This window comes from Thalassophryne amazonica, chromosome 1 (assembly GCF_902500255.1).
Source record: "Thalassophryne amazonica chromosome 1, fThaAma1.1, whole genome shotgun sequence".
Lineage (NCBI taxonomy): Eukaryota > Metazoa > Chordata > Actinopteri > Batrachoidiformes > Batrachoididae > Thalassophryne > Thalassophryne amazonica.
In genome coordinates, this window is record NC_047103.1 from 78,910,241 (window position 1) to 78,935,320 (window position 25,080).

The 25,080-nt window shown below is 40.7% G+C and overlaps 1 long non-coding RNA gene across 1 annotated transcript; it reads left to right on the forward strand.

The window, feature by feature from the left end:
* The first annotated feature begins 7,943 nt into the window (after positions 1 to 7,943).
* Positions 7,944 to 19,291, forward strand: LOC117519799. Its single transcript, XR_004563430.1, has 3 exons — positions 7,944 to 7,955; positions 13,651 to 13,655; positions 19,140 to 19,291. It is a non-coding gene; the product is annotated as an uncharacterized LOC117519799 (long non-coding RNA).
* Positions 19,292 to 25,080: the final 5,789 nt, after the last annotated feature.

Genomic DNA, 25,080 nt, shown 5'->3' on the forward strand with positions numbered 1-25,080 from the left:
TGTGATGTGCATAACTTATTCAACATAGCCAGTGTATTTGCCAAATTTTTCATTAGTCAGCATGCGCTAGCTAAATTGTCAAGGTGTGGCAGGCCGATAAAATAAAACAGGAAAAACTGTAGTGCCTGGCCTTGATTCACCCTAATTAAATAAATACATTAATGCTGTGTCAACAAAAACCTGAGTTTTGAGCTGCAGACAGAGACTGTGCTCAATCTCAATTGAGAAATTCCTAAGTCATCTGGTGATCTTAAGATAAGCTTGGAGACATCCCCCGATGGCCACACTGTGCTTCACAGCAAAAAAACAGAACTGTACACAATCCTTCAAAGTGAACCCTTGCCTGGTTATCGGATGAATTTTCAGTCACTATGAATTACATTACATTATAATGGCTTCACCCAGCTCTACACGCTCCATCAGGTGCTCGAGGATTCATGGGAGTTCGCCCAACCAGTCCACATGTGTTTTGTAGATCTGGAGAAGGCGTTCGACCGTGTCCCTCGGGGCACCCTGTGGGGAGTGCTCCGGGAGTATGGAGTCCGGGGTCCTTTGCTAAGGGCTATCCGGTCCCTGTACGACCGCAGCAGGAGCTTGGTTCGCATTGTCGGTAGTAAGTCAAACCTGTTTCCAGTGCACGTTGGCCTCTGCCAGGGCTGCCCTTTGTCAGCGGTTCTGTTCATTATTTTTATGGACAGAATTTCTAGGCGCAGCCAGGGTGTAGAGGGGGTCTGGTTTGGGAACCACAGAATCTCGTCTCTGCTGTTTGCGGACGATGTGGTTCTGTTGGCTTCGTCAAATCAGGACCTTCAGCGTGCACTGGGGCGGTTTGCAGCCGAGTGTGAGGCATCCGGGATGAAGATCAGCACCTCCAAATCCGAGGCCATGGTTCTCGAGCGGAAAAAGGTGCTTTGCCCTCTTCAGGTCGGTGGAGTGTCCTTGCCTCAAGTGGAGGAGTTTAAGTATCTCAGGGGTCTTGTTCACGAGTGAGGGACGGATGGAGCATGAGATCGATAGACGGATCGGTGCAGCGTCTGCAGTGATGCGGTCGCTGTATCGGACCGTCGTGGTGAAGAGAGAGCTGAGTAGGGGGGCAAAGCTCTCGATTTACCGATCGATCTACATTCCAATCCTCACCTATGGTCATGAGATTTGGCTCATGACTGAAAGGACGAGATCACGGGTACAAGCGGCCGAGATGAGTTTCCTCTGCAGGGTGGCTGGGCGCTCCCTTAGAGATAGGGTGAGGAGCTCGGTCACTCGGGAGGAGCTTGGAGTCGAGCCGCTGCTCCTCCACGTCGAAAGGAGTCAGTTGAGGTGGCTCGGGCATCTTTTCCGGATGCCCCCTGGACGCCTCGCTGGAGAGGTCTTCCGGGCACGTCCCATTGGGAGGAGGCCCCGGGGAAGACCCAGGACATGCTGGAAGGATTACATCTCTCGGCTGGCTTGGGAACGCCTTGGGGTTCCCCCGGAGGAGCTGGGGGAGGTGTGTGTGGATCGGGAGGTCTGGGCGGCTTTGCTTGAGCTGCTGCCCCCGCGACCCGACTCCGGATAAAGCGGAAGAAAATGGATGGATGGATATAATGGCTTCACGTCAGAATCTGAAATTTCCCAGGCCCGAAGAACCCACCTTAATGGCCTCACGCCAAGGCCAGAACTCTCAAGACTGCAAGACGATATCCCTTCCACGATAAGACTGGCCATAAAACTTTGCGTCTTGATAACAGCTATTATCTCTTGGGCTAAGTGAAGAAAGACATTCTTTTAAAATAAAATAATTAGCTCAGTATTCTTTTATTCATATATAAAGACTTCTAATGTTGTTTATATTGATTAATCAAACAAAATGCTTTGCATATAATCATTCCATTTTATTGACATGTGTTCCTTGTAAATGATGTGTGTTTAAGTGTGATCTTTCTGCATTATCAATATGTTGATGGTGAAGTATTCTGTTTATCCATAGGATGTGTTTAAGTGACAATTAATGTGTATCCATTCGAGTGTCTTAGAAAAATGGTATACCAAAATAGCTAATAAGTTTAAATAATTGAATCATTTTGTCTGCCTTTGAACTCAGGAAGTTTTCTGTGAAGTTACACACCCCAAATGGGCGGAGTTTGGTGACGTCAGTCCCCTTTAAAAATTAGAACAGAGTGCTGCTCGCTCTCTTGCCTTCGCCTCTTTACTCCTCACTCTCTTTTGCCGCTTTTCCAACTCTTCTGCTCTTGTGGCTGGAATAGATGAAGTTTACCTTCCCTTTAATTTCATATGTTTGAACCAAGGAGATGCTAAATCTGGGTAGATTAAAAATAAACATTCTAATTATATGTCTATGGCAAAAATATACTTTTGTTTTCATGGAAACAGCAGTCTGGTTTTAAATTAGATTTTTACAGAATAAAATTTGATGCGCAAATTATTTGGGCTGGATTAGGTAAACCTTGTTTAATTTTGATCAATATTATTCAAATTGATGAGAAAAGTGCAAATGTTTAATATTGTTGCCATGGAGACAATGTCAGCAAGGTTTTAAAATAATAATTTGAATGTGTTATGAATTATTGTGGCTGGAATAGATGAAGTTTGGCTTCCTTTTAATTTCATATTTGTGAACTGAGGAGACACTGAATCTGGGTAGATTAAAACGTTAACATAACATTACAACATAATATTACATTAACATGTAATATATAACATAACATTATAACATAAACATTATGTAAGTCCCTTCGGCTGCTCCCTTGTTTGCACTTGGGGTCGCCACAGCAAATCCAAGGTGGATCTGCATGTTGAATTGGCACAAGTTTTACACCGGATGCCCTTCCTGACGCAACTCCACATTATATGGAAAAATGTGGCAGGGGTGGGATTTGAACCCAGAACCTTCTGAACTGAAACCAAGTGCATTAACCACTATATATATATATATATATATATATATATATATATATATATATATATATATATATATATATATATATATATATCTCCATGACAAATATAGTTTTCATGAAAACAGCAGTCTGGTTTTAAATTAGATTTTGGGCTGGATTAGGTGAACCTATTTTAACTTTGATGAACATTATTCGAATTGATCAGAAAATGTTTAATATTGTTTAATAATGTTTATATTGTTGCCACGGAGACAATGTTGGCAGGGTTTTAAAATAATGAATTGAATGTGTTATGAATAATTGTGGAGGGAATAGATGAAGTTTAGTTTAGTTTCCTTTTAATTTCATATTTTTGAACTGAGGAGATGCTGAATCTGGGTTTATTAAGAAACGTTATAATTTAGTAATTTTATATCTATCTATCTATCTATCTATCTATCTATCTATCTATCTATCTATCTATCTATCTATCTATCTATATATATATATATATATATATATATATATATATATATATATATATATATATATATATGTATATATATATGTATATATATATATATATATATATATATGTATATATATATATATATATATATATATATATATATATATATATATATATATATATATATATATATATATATATATATATATATATATATATGTATCCATGACAAAAGTATAATATTGTTTTCATGGAGACAGCAGTCTGGTTTTAAATCAGATTTTTACAGAATAAAATTTGATGTGTCAAATGATTTGGGCTGGATTACGTGAAGCTATTTTAATTTTAATTTGATATTTGTTGTTACAGGAGGCTGAACTGTATAAATGCATGTTGACATGGAGGTTACACGTGGTTTTAATTTTTTTTTTTACAGCAAACATGTAATATATAACATAACATTATAACATAAACATTATAATTTTAATAATTATATATATATATATATATATATATATATATATATATATATATATATATATATATATATATATATATATATATATATATATATATATGTATCCATGACAAAAGTATAATATTGTTTTCATGGAGACAGCAGTCTGGTTTTAAATCAGATTTTTACAGAATAAAATTTGATGTGTCAAATGATTTGGGCTGGATTACGTGAAGCTATTTTAATTTTAATTTGATATTTGTTGTTACAGGAGGCTGAACTGTATAAATGCATGTTGACATGGAGGTTACACGTGGTTTTAATTTTTTTTTTTACAGCAAACATGTAATATATAACATAACATTATAACATAAACATTATAATTTTAATAATTATATATATATATATATATATATATATATCCATGACAAATATAGTTTTCATGAAAACAGCAGTCTGGTTTTAAATTAGATTTTTACAGAATAAAAGTTGATGTGTCAAATAATTTGGGCTGGATTAGGTGAACCTATTTTAACTTTGATCAACATTATTCGAATTGATCAGAAAATGTTTAATATTGTTTAATAATGTTAATATTGTTGCCACGGAGACAATGTTGGCAGGGTTTTAAAATAATGAATTGAATGGGTTATGAATAATTGTGGATGGAATAGATGAAGTTTAGTTTAGTTTCTTTTTAATTTCATATTTTTGAACTGAGGAGATGCTGAATCTGGGTTTATTAAGAATAAACATTATAATTTTAATAATTATATATATATATATATATATATATATATATATATATATATATATATATATATATATATATATATATATATATATATATATATATATCCATGACAAAAGTATAATATTGTTTTCATGGAGACAGCAGTCTGGTTTTAAATCAGATTTTTACAGAATAAAATTTGATGTGTCAAATGATTTGGGCTGGATTACGTGAACCTATTTTAATTTGATATTTGTTGTTACAGGAGGTTGAACTGTATAAATGCATGTTGACATGGAGGTGACACGTGGTTTTAAATTTTTTTTTACAGCAAAAATTATATTATTGTCATGTCATGAATTATTTGAGATTGATTAGATGAACTTTTGGTTTTAGAAACTATTTATTGGTCTTATGTAATCATACATTTACTTTTGTAGGGACTGTTCCAAGTTATGTTTGTTTTTAATTAAATATAAAATCCCTTTGTGCATTATTGATATATTCATTATTTATTTATTTTTTTGTCTCCTTGGTGGGAGACAAAAAAAAATTTTCATTTTCTCAGTATTTTTTTAATTAAACAAGTTTATGACAGTTTCTACAGTTTGTATTTGATTAATATTCTGATCATGAAAATGTCCTGTCTGAGCATATCAGGGCAGAAACAAACAAACAAACCAAAAAAAAAACTAAATGAATGATGGATTGAATCAGCCAGAATCACAACAGATCAAATTCTTATTATCAATGAAAATGCGTTCTGCCTGTTTTTCTTGAACTGTGACTGCAAGCTATCAAAATGAGCTTGATCTTTCAAGGTCAAAGGTCATGTGCAGTAAGTGACATATGAGTTCATACAGTAACGACTGGTGTGTCTTTAATCAATTCCTCAAAATTACCATTTTCTATATGAGCAGCAAGTCAGCGATGTTCTGATTTGTAATGATAGAACCCAGAATGGAGAAAGTAACACAAGATAAAAGTAAAAAGTTATTTAATTTAACTAGAAAGGATGAATTGTGGCCAAACATGGTTCAGAGTCCAAAACATGAGCTGCACAGAGCATCAGAGACAGGACAGCTTCCCCAGCTGAGGATGGTCCCCATTTGTAGCTGTGTGGACTAAGAAAATGCAGGTCAAGTGTCCAAGTAGGCAAAAAGGTAGCCTCAATTGGATACACCTGGAATTGAAGCCTGATCTTTGAACTGAAGCTTTGGTTCAGGTGTCATTTGTAGAAACCCTGACTGAGGGGTGAAATAGTTTTCTCCTGAGTAGCGCGGAAGAAACGCTCCATGTTCCCTCCTGGAAGACAGGAGTATGGACACCAGGCTTTGGGCACACTGTGTTCGCAGGAGTGTCCCTTTATGTGACAAAATGAGCGCTAGACTTTTTTCCTCATATTCATCTCTACTTCAGTCAGTGAGAACTGAAAGCTGGAGAGCACTTGAGGCTGTTGCAGGAACTCTGCTCCAACAAAGCTTTTCATCCAACCTTCACACTATGTGCTGTTGTTCCAAAATGAAATGATTTACTTCCTTAATCTAAAGGCGTCATGTCAACTAGTCCCTAGAAAACGTTTTGTTGTAAGCCATTTGTAAGAATTAGCTTTTCCCATTAAACAAACTTTTATGGAGCCGGATGACATCACTAGAGTAATGCTGGAGTGTGTTGGATTTAGTCCCATCTAGTGGTAAGGTTACAGATTGAAAAATGTCAGTTACAATATTGTTTTCCTTCAGGTTTTCACTTCTTATTCGACAGGGTTTCAGTCTCCCTTGAATTCTTTCAGATATGTTTATTGGGAAGCTAGTCACACGACAGAGAAATCAACACTCGATAGTTATGTTTCCTTTCTTATTTTAACAGAAAGCAAGAAAAAGTAATCCCTAACAAAAATAACTAATAACAGAAACCTGCATCAACAAGGAAGACAAAACAGAAAGGGCAGAAGAGAGAATATAAATGAATAAGTAAATAAAAATAAAATAAAAAATAAAAGATACCCTCCCCTCTCTGACTTCTGTCTTGACTCTAGTAGAGAATGAATAATAATTCTTATTTATTCTTCTCTACAAGAGTCAAGACAGAAGTCAGACTACCAGAGCAAGAATTTTAGCTGAGGAAGCTTCTGCGATTTGAAGCGAAACGTCCTCATGTCAAGCAACCCAGTCCAGTCAAAGATTCAAGCTTCTCTACAACATTCATGTATGTGCTCTAAACTCTTCTCCCACACACTGGGAGGTATCAGGGCTCCTGGAGGTCGAATTCTCTTTTGATAAACAATATGTTTGATGGTCCATTTCTAAAAAATGAACCTTCTCAATCTTGTTTGTCTGCATTATCAACCAGCAGATGGCATCCAGGGGAGCAGACACTGATTCTTCTTTCAGCTGTCATCTCAGACTGCAAAATGCAAACGACAGAGTGTGTCCCTTTTGGGCTCCTGTATCAACATGGCGGTAGGACATTGTATCTTTCATGAGGGGGGCACTCCCATGTGGATATGAATAGCTCGCTGTCAGTGTATGAAAACACAGATTTGTTGAACAGATGGTCATGAACACTCTGTTCCATTCCTGATTATACATGCACACAGTGTAGCTTTAACTACATATAAAATTAAAATTTTTACAGTAATGTGATTCATTTTATGCAGAATTGGTAAGTTTACTTTCAGTTGTGATTTCCATTTGACTGTAAAGACAATATAATTCATGAAGGCAAAAATCTTTATAAACGTGATGAGGTTTATTATTAGAGTTCTGGGCCCATATTCACAAAGATTCTCAGAATCCTCCGGTCCTTTCAGCTGAAAGATCCAAAGCAAGGAATCTTAGCCTAATGCTCCATTTACACATAGGCAAGACACGTTACGATTGTCATATTTGTGTCATTTTTGGCACATTCCTCACATTCTTAACGTGACTTAATGCATCTGAATAGGTTTCTTAATAGTGCGTGTTGGTGCGTGATATTCATGATTTTCATGGAGCATGTTTTTGGCTGTCAAAAAAATCTTCCACGAATGTCACGCACCACCCTTATTTCACCTTATGTCGTGGAGGTCGCAACTGAGCATGTTGATCCATCTTGATTAGTGGTGATCCTTCATGGAGCGTGACAGTGTCCTTCTCTGACGTGCGCACAATTAAACCCTGCTGCACTGCATTCAGTTTCATTGCTGCAGTATGCTGAAGAAGGACAGTGACACCAAGTCAGCCAAAAGTATCGTAGCACGTGGTAACAGGACAGAAAATTTTATCTTTGTGAGGAGGCAGGGTTGACCGTTTTTTAGGTATGATTTAGCACTGGTACCACAGTCTCTTATACAAAGAGACTGGTAGTGTGTTTTTGAAAACATGGCTATGATTGGTCCATCTGATAAATCGGTCGCTATTGGCTATCACACCACGCTCTGTGATTGGCTGTGGCGTAACCACCGAAAATGTAAGTTGGTTCCACTCCTCCAGAAACTGTGGTACCAGTGCTATGTTGTAAACAAAGGCTGCAGCAAATCAGAGAGCAGCGTGTCTCAGCCAATCAGCAAAATGTCAGAATCCTGACAAAAAGTCACGTGACCAAATAACCCGATACCGACTCCTTTGCATTGGCTGGAGGAGTGGAACCAACTTAGGTATGATGCAGTGTTCTAAGAGCTGTGATTGGTTATCAAAAAAAGGGAAAGAGGAAAAAACAAATGCATCCTGCGCTCCTAGTTATGAATGGATAGTAAAATCAACCAATTATATAATCTGAACTGTATTAAGAAATGTGTAATCATGAAAATAATTTAATAACATATATAAAACCTTTATTTAGCCAGAAAAGAAAGCCCACTGAGATTGAAACCTCCTTTACAAGGGTGATCTGGCCAAGAAAGGCAGTAGGACACATCATAATAAATAATTTAATAATGATGAAACTCAGCAAAAACTAAATGAATTATGACAATGCTTCAAAATGTTTGAAAGTACCTCATTCACATGGCGATTATTATTTTGATTAGCTTATTGTTATGTTTACTCTCCATGCTGGTAATTGCACACAAACAAAGTGTTAGAAGCACTGGTACGTGCTGCAATCCAAAGTGAGAGCAGGGATTTCAGCACACAAGCCAAGTTCTTCTCAAACAGGTGAGTTGAGGCTACAGTTACCGACATTGTTTACTTCGACATTAATAATTGTATGAATGTTACAAAATTCACATTCAATACATTTTTCCTGTAGCCAGGTATCGAAATGACAGCATGCAACAACTGCATATTTGAACTTTGACAGCATGCAATGGACGGCATATTTGCATTTTGACAGCAAGCAACTGACCACGTATTTGAATTTTGACAACATGCAATGAACGGCAATTTGCATTTTTACTGCAAGCAGTTCACAGCGTATTTGAATTTTGACTGCAAGCAACGAACGGCATATTTGCATTTTGATAGCATGCAAAGGATGGCGTATTTGCATTTTGACAGCAAATACTGTCCTGCATATTTGAACTGTGACAGCAAGATCTGTCCGGCATATTTGCATTTTGACAGCACGCAGTTGACGGTGTATTTGCATTTTGACAGCATACAACCGACCGTGTATTTGAATTTTAACAACATGCAATGGATAGTGTATTTGAATTCTGACAGCACACTATGGACGCGCATTTGCATTTTGACAGCATGCAATGGACAGGGTATTTCAATTTTGACAGCACGCAATGGATGGCGTGGTTGAATTTTGACTGCAAGCAAAGGATGGTGTATTTGAATTTTGACTGCAAGCAAAAATGGTGGGTCCACAATTTTCTGCCTATCAACAGATGCTGAATTTGCATTTGGACTGCACGAAACAGACAGTGTATATGTGCATTTTGAAAGCACGCAACGGATGGCGTATTTGCATTTTGACAGCATGCACTTGATGGCGTATTTGCATTTTGACATCACGCAGCCTACCACCTATTTGAATTTTGACACCATGCAACAGATGGCAGATTTGAATTTTGACTGCAAGCAAAAATGGTGGGTCCACAATTTTCTGCCTATAAACAGATGCTGAATTTGCATTTGAACTGCACGAAATGGACAGTGTATATGTGCATTTTGAAAGCACGACACAAATTTTTTACACAAGTTTTGGGGGTAGGGGAAACAAATGTGGTAATATCTCCTCACCCTGAAGGTCCACAGCAACAAACTACCACTCAAAATGTTGGTATTTAAATGCTTTTTCAGATGATATATAATAAATGCAAATTAGATGAATAAGTAGGTCACCAGATGTCAAAAGGTCACAGAATTTAGTCAATGCCCAAAATTTAACCCTTTGCCTCTTTATGTCAGTGTCCTGATGCTAAATGGGGAATTTTGTCAAGTTAACACCCCAAGAAGTGGCCCATGGTGTCCCTGCAACAAATCAAAAGGTCTAATATTCAGTTATTTTTGCCAGTTGTTGCTTCTGTTACAAGTGATGTAAGGGCCCTGTCCCAATGGCGTTTAGGAGGATTTGTGTATGGATTGCGCACAAAATTGGCCCATATTCGCCAAACATTCGCAATATCCGTGTAACATGCTTGTATAGGTCGGCCGTCATTCGAACAGCCATGACCATCCATGGGATCAGGTAGAATCGGATCTGGAATATGTGCTTGCCTCCATATCAACACCTGATAATTCACACGATTCACATGTTGTATCAAACAGCTTTGACAGGGAGGTATAGAACCCATTTCGAAGTTCATCTTCGGGTTCAGTTGGGACTTCTTTCCAATGCCACACTTTGCCTGCAATTTCTTGTACCAGAAACTATCAACATGCTTCTCTCGAGAATCACTATACAAAGCACAGGTATACTCCTCAAGTATTCCCATCACATGGCAAGACACGGGAGTGCCAAGATGGCGCCGTTGTGTCTGGCTGCTCATCTGCTGCTCTCCAGTCTGTTTGTTATTGTATTGTTTTTAATTTATGTTGTTTTTGAGTCAGAGGCACTGCGGGTGTATGATCGCCAAACTCTGCTGGATCTCCAGCCCCCGGTTTGTGGTGCGGTGTGGTTATCGGCGGGTGGACAGAACTTTCTGCCCCCATTTTTATCGGAGGTGCCGGCTTTTCTGTGCCATGCTCCTGCGCTGCCTTTGGGCCGAAAGCGCAGTCGTCGCCGCAGGAGACGAAGTGGACGTCTGGTGAAGCTGAAGCTCTGTTTGGCCTGCTGTTTGGCTTCCGGACGAGCTGTGCACAGAATTCTGGCAGAATCTGTGCTGCCCTGGTGCCTTGTGGATCCGGTTAGAACCTGTGTTGTGCCGCTGGTCGGCTCTGAGGACTTTCGGCTCCGCCGTCTACGTCTTTGCCGGATTGATGTGCGCCAGTGGCGCTCTCGGAACCTGGGCTTGCTTCGCCGGGTTCCGAACAGTGAGACTGTCATCCCCACTGAGGTCCTTACCCTGGGTCTCCTGAACATCAGATCACTGTCTTCGAAATCATTGTTGATTAATGATTTAATCATGGATCATCATTTAGATATGATTGGCTTGTGTGAAACCTGGCTCAAACCCACAACTCTCCTTCCTTTGAATGAGGCCTGCCCACCAGCATACACATTTAGTCATGTGTCTCGTGGTGTGAAGCAAGGCGGGGGTGTGGCTTTTATTTACAAATCTAGGTTTTCTTTATTAGCTGTTGGGGGTCACAAATATAATTCGTTTGAGCATCTGACTCTCTGTTATGCCCATGATGCTAAGTACTGTCGGGGTCAGAAAACTGGAGCTCAGCTATGTTATTTTGTCACTGTTTATAGGCCCCCTGGCCCATATTCTGACTTCTTAGATGAATTTGGTGCGTTCATCTCTAGTTTATCAACTAGTGCAGATAACATTTTGATTATTGGTGACTTTAACATTCATATAAATAAGCCCTCTGATCCCCTTAGCAAATCATTTATGCAAATTGTGGATGCTTTAGGATTCCAGCAATGCATTCAGGACCTGACACACATTAGTGGAAATACCCTGGATCTGGTTCTTGCACGTGGGTTTGCTGTCACAAATATTGACATTTTGCCTCTCGCATCTATAGTCTCTGACCATTCACTTATCAGGTTTACATTTATGCTGCCACGTTTAGTGGAACAACAACCTTGTCTAATACTGCTAGCTTTGAATCTGGAGAATGCTAAATCAGTGGACAGCCTTGCGGATAGTCTAAATTTAACGCTTAAAACTACACTTGATAAGATTGCGCCTCCTCTTTTAAGGTCACGCCCTCCTAAGGCACAGTCACCTTGGTTCAGTGATTATTTGTGTGACCTCAGGCAGAAGGCTAGAGGTTTGGAACGGAAATGACGTTATTCCAAATTAGAGGTTTTCTGCCTTGTGTGGTGGGATGCTATTTTAGATTATAAGCATGCACTACTGGCCACGAAGTGGACCTATTACTCGGATTTGATCAGTAAAAACAAACATAACTCAAAGTTTTTGTTTGACATGGTCGCATTTCTTATTCATGGGCAGCCACCTGTTAGTCATTCTCCCTTTTCAGCACAGGATTTCTTGGATTATTTTGGCCCAGCCATTAAAACCTGCTATGGAGGTGGGCGCTACCATTGAGGTGTTATCTAGATTGACAGAATTTAATAGTATTTCATTGGGCGTGCTGCCGAAACTTGTGGCGTCTACAAAAAGCACAACCTGTTTATTTGATCCCATACCAACACAATTGTTTAAGGACCTGTGGCCCACTCTTGGGCCGACTGTGCTGGAAATTATTAATCTGTCATTAACCTCTGGATCTGTTCCAAAATGTTTTAAATCAGCAGTGATTAAACCATTACTTAAGAAATCTAATCTTGACCCTAGTGTATTGAAAAATTACAGGCCGATATCAAATCTATCATTTTGTTTCAAAATTTTAGAAAAGGTGGTTTCACAGCACCTCATAGACCACCTCACTGAGAATGATCTTTTTGAGCTGCTGCAGTCTGCTTTTAGGAAATATCACTCCACAGAGACAACGCTCACTAAAGTTGTGAATAATCTTCTGTGAGCAATGGATTCAGACACCGCTACGGTTTTGGTGCTGTTAGAGCTCAGTGCTGCGTTTGATACCGTGGATCATCATATATTGCTCAATAGGTTGGAGAATTTTTGGGGGACTACTGGAAGTACCCTTGCCTGGTTGACGTCATATGTGTCCAGTCATTCTCAATGTGTCTTGTATAATGGCACTACCTCTGACCTTGCTGACATGAGATTTGGGGTTCCACAGGGATCTGTTTTAGGCCCCTTGCTTTTCTCCCTGTATGTGGCACCCCTTGGGCGTATACTGTGGAGTTTTGGGATTGCCTTTCATTGTTATGCTGATGATACTCAGTTGTACATGCCGATAACTGCGGGAAATCTCACTCCCATAAAATCCCTGCAGGACTGTCTTCTATCAGTGAGAAGTTGTCTAGTAACTTCCTACTTTCAAACTTTGATAAGACTGAAATGATGGTTCTTGGTCCAGCGAGACATTGGCATCAGTTTGAGCAGCTGGCGCCCAGCCTGGGTTCGTGTGTCATACATCATACGGACAAAATGAGGAACCTTGGGGTAATTTTTGATCCCACGTTGTCTTTTGACCTCCACATCAGGGATGTTACTAGGACTGCTTTTTTCCATCTGAGAAATATAGCGAGGATCCACTCCATCCTGTCTATGGCTGATGCTGAGACCCTGATTCATGCTTTTGTTTCTTTTCGACTAGATTATTGTAATGTTCTGTTTTCAGGGTTACTGCAGTCCAGCATTAGGGGTCTTCAGCTGGTTCAGAACGCTGCCGCCAGACTTCTGACACGTAGAAGAAGGTCTGAACATATCACACCCATTTTGGTATCTTTGCACTGGCTCCCTGTCTCTGTGAGAGCAGATTTTCAGGTTTTGTTATTGACTTATAAGGTTGTTCATGGACTGGCGCCATCTAATCTGGGTGATCTGGTGGAACTCTATGTGCCGGCCCGGGCTTTGCGGTCGCAGGATGCGGGACTTCTCTGTGTTCCCAGGGTGAAGAAGAAGTCAGCAGGTCAAAGAGCCTTTTTGTATCGTGCACCCACCCTGTGGAACAGTCTTCCTGCGACCGTGAGGCAGTCTGAGTCTGTGGACATTTTTAAGTCAAGACTCAAAACCTATTTTTATTCTCTTTCTTATGGATAGTTTTTATTTTTATTTGTTTTATTCTTTTACTTCTGTTTTTATTTATGTATTTCAATTTTTTATTCATTTTAAATTATTTATTCAATTTTATGTTGACTTGTTTTATGTAAGGCGCCTTGAGACGGCTTTTGCTGTGATTTGGCGCATTATAACCTAATTAAATTAAATTAAATTAAATTAAGACACATCTGCACATTGTCCTAATTCACGAAATGCCTCTTGATAGCAGAGGTTTCTTGTCAGAGTTTTAATGGGGTTGACCTTACCCTTGCCTTTGAAGGCACTGCAACTGTCACACCCACTGAAAGCGTGTAAGCTCAGTAGAGAACAATGGTAAGTTGGTGACAATGTATATTTGCTATAGCTGTGATATCTAGACAGCGCCTCTTGTTGCCCTTCCCAGTCTCAAATATCACGGTTATGTTTGGGAGATGATCAGTGTGGTAATGTAAAATAAAGAATATGTCTGAATCAGGACTCCGCAACCAGGCATACTTGTACCTGCCTTCCTCTGCATAAAGACAGTGTAGGATAACCCTCGAATCTGTTTCCTCCTGTGTGGACTTGAGAGTTACAATCTCCTCTGCAGACGTTGTCATCCCATCAGACGTTAGCTTGTAGGCCCTTCCATCACAAGTATCACACTTCTTTCTTTGAGTGAAGAGTTGTAGTCACCACCACTCTATGAAGAAAACAGTATGTCTACCAGCTGTTTCTTGTTCTCATCATTTGTCAGGAAGTCTGGCCAATTCTGTGGTCTTCTCTTTTTCTCACTACTCACGATGAGCTTTTCACCACATCCCCTTCTTTTCCTCTCAGCTCCTTTGACAGAATTTTCTTGGTACATGTCAGTGCTGAAGACAACATCTGAACTTTTATTCATGCACTTGAAGATTTTCTCGGCTATTCCTTGGAATGTAGCTGGTGTGTCTCTGATGTAATGGAAACAGGCATTCCCATCTTCAGTGACTAATGTGTCCTTCACATTTTCAGAGACAAGTACAGCAGTGTCTTCTACGGATGCTGACAGAGGCCCTTTTTGTAATACTTTTTAAATTCACCTTGTTATCCCGAGATAACGACATAATTAATTAGAGGTCTCGAGAAAACAAACCGTTATCCCGTGATAACGACATAATTAATTCAGGATCTCGAGAAAACAACACTTTTATTCTGTGATCTTGAGAAAACAGATAATTATTCCGTGATCTCGAAAAAAAAAAAACAATTATTTCATGATCTCGAGAAAACAACTGAGATTTCTAGCAGAGCTGCCTGCGCCCCCCTGTGTCAGACAATGAAGAGAACAGAGCAGAAATGGCTTTCTTGGATGCCTTGGGGGGGTTCCAGAGGAGAACATCACCCGGATGATAGAGGACAAGGTGAGACGAATGTGTTTAAACCTCACAAATGTTATCGACGGTGCTGATCTGTGCATTTCATGAAAGCTAGTCTGTTGCATCAAGCAGCAGGAGGCTAGCCTAGCATGCTAAGTGTTCTCCGTATATATACGGCTGTATACATGAACAGCTTACATGCACAGAGAGAGGTAGATAGCACTAGACTAGCGTAGCAAATATCAACCATCTATGGCCATAGTGCTGGATTCGTCTGGAGAACAGCACAGCAGACGTATTCCTTGCCAATGACATACTCGCAGTCAATCACTCATTAATCGGCATAGACTGGATAGGTTGTCTTTGTCAGTAATGTCATAAGCATCAGATCTTTACACAGCCTCAGCCCTCAGGTAACTTTTCCGACCATTTTTGTTGTATAAAAGCAGCGTAGTGCGACTCTCCTCACTGAAACAGGTCTGCAACTGCCTGACCCGTTGTAGTAGCTGCTAGCTGTTCAGTGTGATACTTTATCAGCAACATCCTATTCATTCATTAGCTGCTAGACTTCTAGTTCATTCATTCACGAACATGTGTGTGTGAACGCCCAAATCTTATTGGAGAGAGAGAGAGAGAGAGAGAGAGAGAGAGAGAGAGGCGTAGGGATGTGTTGACTGCATCTAAAATATTATCAACATTTGCCAGTAGGTGGCAGTGGAGTACTGAGAATAACCACTGAGGGATGCGAGCATGACCAGAGATGTAGGCTATAGTAACTAAGTGGCAGTAGTACTAAAATGCAGTGTCTGTACTTTTTTGGAGTAGCTTTTCCATCTACTTCCACTTGTTTCATATGATGAAGTAAGTAGTTGATTAAAAAACAATTAAGAGACAAACCTGAGTACGTTAACCTGGAGGCAGTGGTTAACCTGTTGATGCGAGATCCCTTTGCCTTGATGGCAATGATGCATCAGGGCTGTTTTATTATAAGGGATACCATTAGGCTTAACTTAGCCAGCAGTGACTTATTTCTATTTTATTTTCAGTACTTGAATTTTTTTTTTTAAATACTCCTACTCTGCAATACATTACTGGAGTTAAAAACAAATAATTTTGAATACTTTATTACACCTACTTCTGTTTAAAGGACACTTCAACTTCTATTCTAGTCATTTTTTATATAGTGCTTGTACTTCTACTCCAGTCCTGTGCTCCAGTACTTTATAATACATTTCTAGTAGGGACATTCGCCACGGAGCTGCTCATGGCGCGGGATGAAAGCACCTCCGTGTTGGTCTCACAGGACAAGCCCTAACATGCCCAGCTCTTGCACCATTCGGAAAATTCAGACGCCGTTCGGTGGCTTTTCAGTCGTGTGACTATCTGAGAAATTGTGGACGAGCTGGACATGCCACAACATGTCCTGTAAGGCTTCATCACGGCGTTGCTTTTTGTTCTGTGCCCTGCGCCACCGTCCTGACGTGCGAATTTCTCCGCTCCTCTTTCCATTACAAAAACTCGTGTAACAGTGGAATGTGCCGAAAAAGTGCTATGTCCAGCTGTCTTGCCATTTCTCTGGTAGTCAGACGACGTCCCGGATCAACAAAGCGTTCACTTTGGAAATGATCTGGTCGTTTGAGTCTGTCGATCTGTGTGATCCCCATAAGATCTTCACCGAAAGCCATCTGAATTTTCCAAATGGTTTCCACTTGGCTGTCTCTCACACTTTCTGAAAAAATTTTGATGAAGCAAAGCGGCAGTCGATCAGCCAATTTCCTGACAATGAAAATTCGACGAGGGGGCTGGACCACTCCTCCCACAAGGCGTGCTCACAGGCGAATGACGCAACCGACAGGTGTGAAAAAACTCACGCATGCGCACAAAGGTTCAAGCTTGGCTGATGCAATCACACATGATTCAAATCCATATAGTTTTTGCAAAAAATAAAAAGGTCCGTTACTTTTCTAACAGACCTCGTATTTGTTTAGATTCTATGATTTTAAATCATTATGTAATAACTCCTGAATGTTCCTGATACATTATTTTCTGAATGTTGCATTACTCAACTTATAAGAATGTAAATGTTCTTCCTGATGGAATTACAACTTGTTCTGCTTTTTATTGCTGACATAACGTTTTAAATGTTTTAATGTGTTTTAAAACCAGCAGTGACAATGACTATTGAATTTCATCCTAAAATTACTGTCATATGATATTTCTGCTGCAGTATTTTTGGAACTTGTCGTTACACACATTACTGTGGATTGTGTGATATTGCTGACTTCAGTTTTGCAAGTCATGATAGTTGTTTAATGATATGTTTACCTTCCACTCAACTTATAAGAAGTCAAATGTTCTTCCTGATGCAGTATTTGTCTGAATTATTACTTGTTCTACCTTTTGTTGCTTACATAGCATTTTAAATGTCTGAACAGCTATGACCGTGTGACTATTGTGTTTTCTTAAAATGTTATCTTCCTGCTGCTGCAGTATTTTCTGAACTCACCATTACACTCATTACTGTGGATTGTGTAACATTGCTTACTTCAGTTTTGATGATACTGTATGCTGCCCTTACTTGCATTTCTTAAATACATTCAAAGTTGAAAGTTTTTGAACTCCTTGGAATCATTTGATTGTCTGCATGAGTTAGTCACTTATTGCCATTTGAGTTTAACTTCACTGCAGTGTGCTGAGGAAATACTGTCATTCAAATCCACAATACATGCAAAAAGACAATCAGCTGACATGCCAACTGCAAGTTTACTGAAATCATGGCCTTAGCGAGAACATACAACAGAAACAATGACTGTTAGATTGGCCATCAGCTGTTTGATCAGTCATCAGCTTCTTCCAGGAGTGCCTTTATCAATGGCCTCAGGTCTTTGTAGAGTTTAATGGCTCCGTCAGCTCCAGGGCGGCGAGTCAAGTTGTGTTGTTCCATCACCAGCAAGCATAAGTCATGTAGGTCAATGTCACATGGAATATCTGTTTTCCACTGGCAGATGTCTTCACCTAGGATTGTGTTTATTTTGTCCACTTCAACTGGATGCAGATAATTCTGTGCATGATACAGCTCAGGTACGTTGTACATCATCACTGGCTTGCCATGGTAGAGATTGTGCCCATTCCTCCCCGGACGAATGCGATGGTTGTCCCACATTTGCACCACTGTGTCCAGCTCGTCCTGTAAGGCAGGCACTGAGAGTGAGAAGCATGGTATACAAGTATAATTAAGTACACACACGGCTTTAATAGATTGCAAATTGGCCTGGTTGTGTGCGCAATGGCCAAACTGTTACGCACACAATTACGCACACATCCACCACTTTCTTCCAACCGTTTTTACATTCAAACTAAATAGCCTGTTACATGTTGATTGATTACCTGTATAATCTTTAGGAAGCAGAACTGAATAAGACCCTTGTCGATAAAATCACCACTGAAATCACTCGTAGCTTGGAACTCTCTGAAGACGTCTCGCCAGTAGTCCACATTCTGTCTCCTGTACACCCCCCACCAACATTCAATTCTCTGGTTTGCCGTGCTCCTTCCTTGAATAACACAAGGGGGACCGTGGACCTCTCCAGTGTCATCTTCCCTGAAAAAAGTCTGTAGTCTGTTGGCATGGACATTTTCTGTTCCATGATCTGATCTCAGGATTTTTGGGCAGCCTCCGAGTTTAGAGACAGTTTGCGTAAAATAGGCTTCAATCACGTACGGATTGCTGTTGGTAAAGTTTGCTTCCATCCAAATGATATGCCTTGAAAATCCATCAATGCATCCGTTCACCCCAATGCCAAAGGGGGTGAGCTTGTCGTATGACTCCATGTGCCATACGTAATTGGGCCCCGGAACACTGTATGATCTTCTACGCAGCCTCCTACCTTTCCGACGCTGCACGGCCTCGGGATCAAGAGTGGTCTGAATCTCCACAACAACATCACGACTGACACGGAATCCGGCTAAAAGGCACCTTGTGTGCATCATACGGTAGCCATGAAGCCGTCATGGTCCGTTCATAAGATTAGAGATAAAATCTACGACCTCAGCTGGATCACTCTATCTCCGTCGGTAGAGATGAAGCCAGGCCAGTCTTCTGCAGAGGTGCCGCAGACTAATTTTGAAATTATCCCTTATTAAAAGACTTAATGCAATCTCTGCCTGTGTCAACCCCTGATCAAAATATTGCCTTATTAGGTGATCGATTATTCCAGACATTCTAAAGACCAGCGTTGCATGTAGCCCCGTTATGTCTGTTACATTCTCTTCGTTGTCTGACAGGCAGCTCTGCTAGAAATCTCAGTTGTTTTCTCGAGATCATGAAATAATTGTTTTGTTTTTTCGAGATCACGGAATAATTATCTGTTTTCTCAAGATCACGGAATAAAAGTGTTGTTTTCTCGAGATCACAGAATAATTATCTGGTTTCTCGAGATCACGGAATAAAAGCATTGTTTTCTCGAGATCCTGGATTAATTATGTCGTTATCACGGGATAACGGTTTTGTTTTCTCGAGATCTCTAATTAATTATGTCGTTATCTCGGGATAACAAGGTGAATTAAAAAAGACTATATGAAGTCTTCTGTCGGCTTCCGTAGTCTTCAATGTCTTTGGTCAGATAGAGTAAACCTTTTGACTTGTCTGTCTTCACCATAAAACCATTTGCTTCGGCTAAACTGAATGGCCCTGTTGTCAGAGGGTACGTCATGAGCTGACGAAGGTTTAGTCTTTGACCTTTGTCTGAGATTTAACAAGGGGCTGTAGAGCAATGTTACCTTGTTGTTTGTATTCCACCACTTTATTTTGAGATGACTTTAGTTTCACCGATTTGTTCATGTCAGCCATTGTCTTCAATTTGAGCCTCTTGATTGGTTTAAAGAAGTTCTCCTTCTTTTCTAGCCTATGTTGGATGAAGCAGCCCTTGCTCTCTGCTCCAATGGAATCCGCATGTAGTCTGTCATTCTCAACATCAGAACTGGCCGGTGCACCAGATGAAAGGCTGTATACATTACTTTTATCTGCAATTTTGAATGGATTGTTGAAGCTGCTGAGAGCTGCGACTGTCTGAGACACACGCCTTTCCCCTTTCAGTACTTCAGCCCTGCAAACATCTCTGTGCCTTTCTCCTACCTCTGATTCAGGTAACATGTCTGCCATGCTATATGCTAACTGTAAGTACTGTGCACATTCCTTGCATGATTGTGCCCACCTCTGATATGCACCATAGTTGGTTAGGATGCCGGAGAACCCAGCACCACTTTTACTTCCTCCTCGTGACTTAGCATTCTTTATGAAGGTCTCCTCAATAGTCTAGTCAACTGCACACCTATTTCCTGGTATGAAGGATCTCGCTACACTTACTGCTCCAAGTTTCAACAGTTCTGTAGCACCAGGGTGTGATTCTTCTATATTTGCAATGAACATTGCAAAAAAGCTCAAGTACCTTGCATAATTATGTCCATCAAAAGCAAAAAACAGATCAGGCATCATGCCAAGACATTATGCATAGGTGTGATAGTCATTGGTCTTTACTGCCTGAAGTAGTCTAAGCACCAACCAGACATAGTCCATGTATGAGAGCCAGAGCTGAGCAGTTTTGCCTAGTTCTCCTTCTCATGCACCACTGCGGAAGTTGAGATATTCACTCAAGTATCCTACTATGGCATCATCCTGCAGTGCTTCCTTCTCACCTTCACTAATTATTGTGACTGTCAGTGCCTGAAGACGATCTTTGGATTCCTGAGGTAAGCCTGACAGTGGACCCTCATCACCTCGAGCATCAAGGAACTGCAGGAATAATAAATGCTCAAGTGCTTCCAGCATGGTCTTGTGACAATTGATGGCACAGGCATAGTTCTTTCCTGAGAGCACTGAGCTTAAAGACCCTGTTGAGATTAAGCCTGCCTTTAAAAGAATGTCATCAAGTCCTGTGCCAGCCATCTTCTTTCCAATCATCTTGAGATATGCACACATTAAGTGGAAAGTCCCAATCATGATGATGTGGTCTGCATATCGGTGTGGATTGCTCCAAATGAATGGATACGCTTTCATGCAGACTCCGAGGTCGAAGGTGGTAATCACATACTGTTGGCCAACTTCTCTTGTACCCTTTTCTGCTTGGCTGAAGCATTCCTTTACTGCTTTGTAGTCGGTGATTGGATGCGGTATGATAGGGTAGTACTCGATAGTTGGGAGTTTTGGTGAAGCTTTCCCTGTCAATGATACAAAACCATCCCATCCTGGAACACACTGACAGGTCTTTGCAGCATGGAGACGAATGAGAAGCCAAAGCATATGCTTCATAACTATCTTCTCATATGCTTCTTTCCCTCCATCTACTGTCTTATTGATAACTTCATACCCAGGGCTTTTCCTTTTCGCAATGTTGCACGCTGGTAAGTCGACAGTTTCTGATTGTTTTAGTGTTCATTCTCCTGTTCTTGGAATGGAGACGATAACAGGTCTCCAACCTTCAGGATCTTCCCCTTCGGCTACTAATAGTTCCTGCATCATAATACCATGTGATCTCTGGACAGACCCTGCTCCCTCCAATAAGCGAAGTGCGCAACACATCTGCGCATGCGTGGGTCAAACAGGGGCAAAAATTCTAACTACCAAACTCACACTGCTCCCATTGAATTTTGTATACAGTAGCATTAGCGGACTGTAAACTTTAAGGCTTACAGGGATTGTTTCAAAGGCTTTAAGCCTTAAGTGATGCATACAATAATGACCGTTGCGCATTGTGCTGTTTTCAAATGCTTGAACGGAATTTAGAGGCTTGAAAATTGGCGAAAATACATGATTGCAAAGCTCCGCCCAGTCCACACAAAGACGGAAAGAAGAAGAAATGTGGTTGTAAACCTATGTTCATTCTACACAATTTCACCGCAGAAAAGAAAGATCCAGACAGACGTAAAAGACAGACTAAAATTGTAAGTTTCTTGCACACATTTATTTTGTCAATATCCTGAAACTGTGCCGAATTATAATGTGGCTGATGACGCAGTTTTCGTGCATCGGCTTATGACTGTAATGTTGCGCCATGAATGACGTGCCGCATAATATTGTAAAATTGACATGTTCTATAAACAAACTGCATGCATGTACATACTGTATATCTGTCAATTTATCAAAACAAACGTGACACCAAAGAGGTTATATGTGAGACCCACCTTCTTTGTAGTCATTACGAAGCCGGCAGAATTGCAAATTCTCATCCCTGCTTATCAAATATTCTGCAATATCCACAGTTTCAGACTCTGGACTTCATCTAACCATCCGTCAGTTGCCTTCAAGGGGTCAAAAATTTGTTTGTCTCCAACTATCAACAAGGACTGGTCATTTTCGACAGCAGCGCTCTCTTCCTCCTTTCTCGACACTAACTGTAGTTTCTGTAACGATGCAGCACATGCAAGCGCAGCCAGCTCTTCTTCTTGTTTCTGTCCACTGCCATACGTAGTCCTGGTTGCAACAGGCAATCCGCGGAGCTTACAAAAATGCTTTAAATCGTCAACTTTCTGTTGTGTGGGCCGCTGAAGAGGAGGTACTGCTGGCCCACCACCACCAGAGGGCGCCCTGCCTGGAGTGCGGGCTCCAGGCACCAGAGGGCGCTGCCGCCTAACAGGAGCAGCCAGGGTGACAGCTGACGCTCATCATCCTTGACAGCTGTCACCACTCAACAAGATCAGCATTGGTATATCAGCCAGACGACATCTCCACCTCTTTGCCGAGATATCGTTCTACCTTGAAGGTAATACTCTCAGCCCTTTTTGTGAGATAATAACCCTTTGTTGCTTGAGTGTTTTTTGTGAACTCTTTATTCGACGAGAGGAGGAGGTGGTTTTCCACCGTACGTATTGCTGGGTGCACACGCACCTACTTCTGTGTTTGCTCCTCGCCAGCAGTACCAGATCCGACACGCGGAGGCAGTGGCCACCTGGGAGTTCGGGACTTGGCGGCTCCAGTATTCCCGGGGTTCGGTGGCGGAGGAAATCGTGTGGTTCCGGTTCGACTTCGGACTGATGTCTCCTATCTTCGAGCCTGCCCACATGACATCTTGTATTCGACTCACTATTGTAATCTGTTGTTGTTGTTGTGCCTTTTCACAGCAGTAAAGTGTTGTATTTGGCTTTATCCATTGTCCGTTCATTTGCGCCCCCTGTTGTGGGTCCGTGCTCCTACACTTTCCCCAACACTTTCCAGCGGTTGAAATGATCCAAATCACAGCACTCCTCGCTGCTTTCCGCCATCATAGCTTGTGGATTGGTAGTCAAAAAATTTAGCGTACCCATAATGCACCGCATGGCCCGAGATGTGCACTTCGCTTATTCATTTATAAATTCATCATAGTTGTCATAATCGGAATGGAATAGGGATGGACAGGCAGGTTGGCGTACAATTGTGGGTGGCAATAGTGAAGCTGTCTGATGGGTGACCGCTGCAACAACCATTTCAATCTCTAGCAGAAATTAATAGTTCTCCACATGTCCTAGTTTATTTATCAGTGTAATGAGTTCAACACTTCGGAAGAGGTGGTGCAGTGCCATTCCAACAGTGATGTGTTTTGGAAGTTTCCACTTCCCATGAGTTGCAGCTCTGCAAATGTCTTGTCCGATTGAATTTACTAGATGCTCAATCCGAACTGATTGAAGAGCTTTCTTTCTTGTCAGGAGGACTTTGAGAAATGTTCGCAATAATTGCGGGACAACTCCGGCACTGGGTAAAGATTGGGCGGTGGGTGGCCAGTGCAACTCGTCCTCAGATTCAAACTTAGTTTCTCATTTCTGAGAATTCTGCCTGTCTCTGATCTGATCAACACAGGTAAGCTTGTATGTAGCTTTCACCACAGATGCGAGATCTGTTGTACTATTATACACAAGATAGGACTGAAATCTACCATCCTTTCCTATTGGGCAGAAGCCCACTGTGTCTTTGTAATTTTCACATTGTTCCAAGTTTTGTTTTCAGTCCAGAATATGCATGAAACATGCTTTTATGAGTCGGCCAACACCCGCACACATCCGCAATTATCTGCGGAAGCACGTTTTTCCGTTACCAGGATTTTTTAGCTGCACAAAATTTTGGCTGCGGATGACATCCACCTTACATACTCCATACATACTCAATAGATACACAATACATACTCACTGTATGCGCTGTATATTTGCTGTCATCTGCTGATATCCACAACTGACAGGGATTTGCGGCTTGGCAGCGGACAGTGTGTAAAACAGATATTTTGCATGCCCATCATGTCCACATCATGGACTAAAATAAGTTGTAGCTACTGCATACAGATTGGCGTTCTTTTATGACCACAATGCAGATACCGTGCACGCGCAAACACATGTGCGATGCATTCATAAGACACACGTAATGCTGCCGTGATAATCGCAATGCGTCAGATCCGTTTCCTCACTACATGCGTTATACAACCATGATTGTTCATCATATATATTCGCTATATATTATTAATATATCTGTAATTCATACTGGGCCATTAGTCATTTTTAGCCATTTTTGTTGCAGATGACAACGAATGCCCGGAATTTGTGTACTCAATTCATGCGCAATTAATCCTCTCCCCAGTGGGACAGGGCCCTTAAGAACCCTTAAGTACTTTGATCTCATACACATATATGCATATACACGTGTTCCATTTATCTAATGTGTTTCATTTAATATTACGCTCTTAGTTAATGACTGATTTGCTAAAGTAATTATATACACTTAACTGTTTAAGTAATCACTAAACTACTCACACGGGAATATGAACAGATGAACTTTGGCTCAGTGAGAGTGCAGACTGTTTTGCTGAGATCATGTTTTTGCTGAGCACAGATTTTAATTAACAGTTCAGCCTTAAGCAGGGAGCGGTGTGGCCTGGACAGGGTTGAGTGCTGTTTTCCTGTTTTCTTTATGTTATGAAAAGAACCGTGAGACTGGAGGCTCAAAACCATAACAACTTCATATCGACGTGAGACTAGACTTTGTGTCGCTTACTTGTTTTGTATTTTGTCG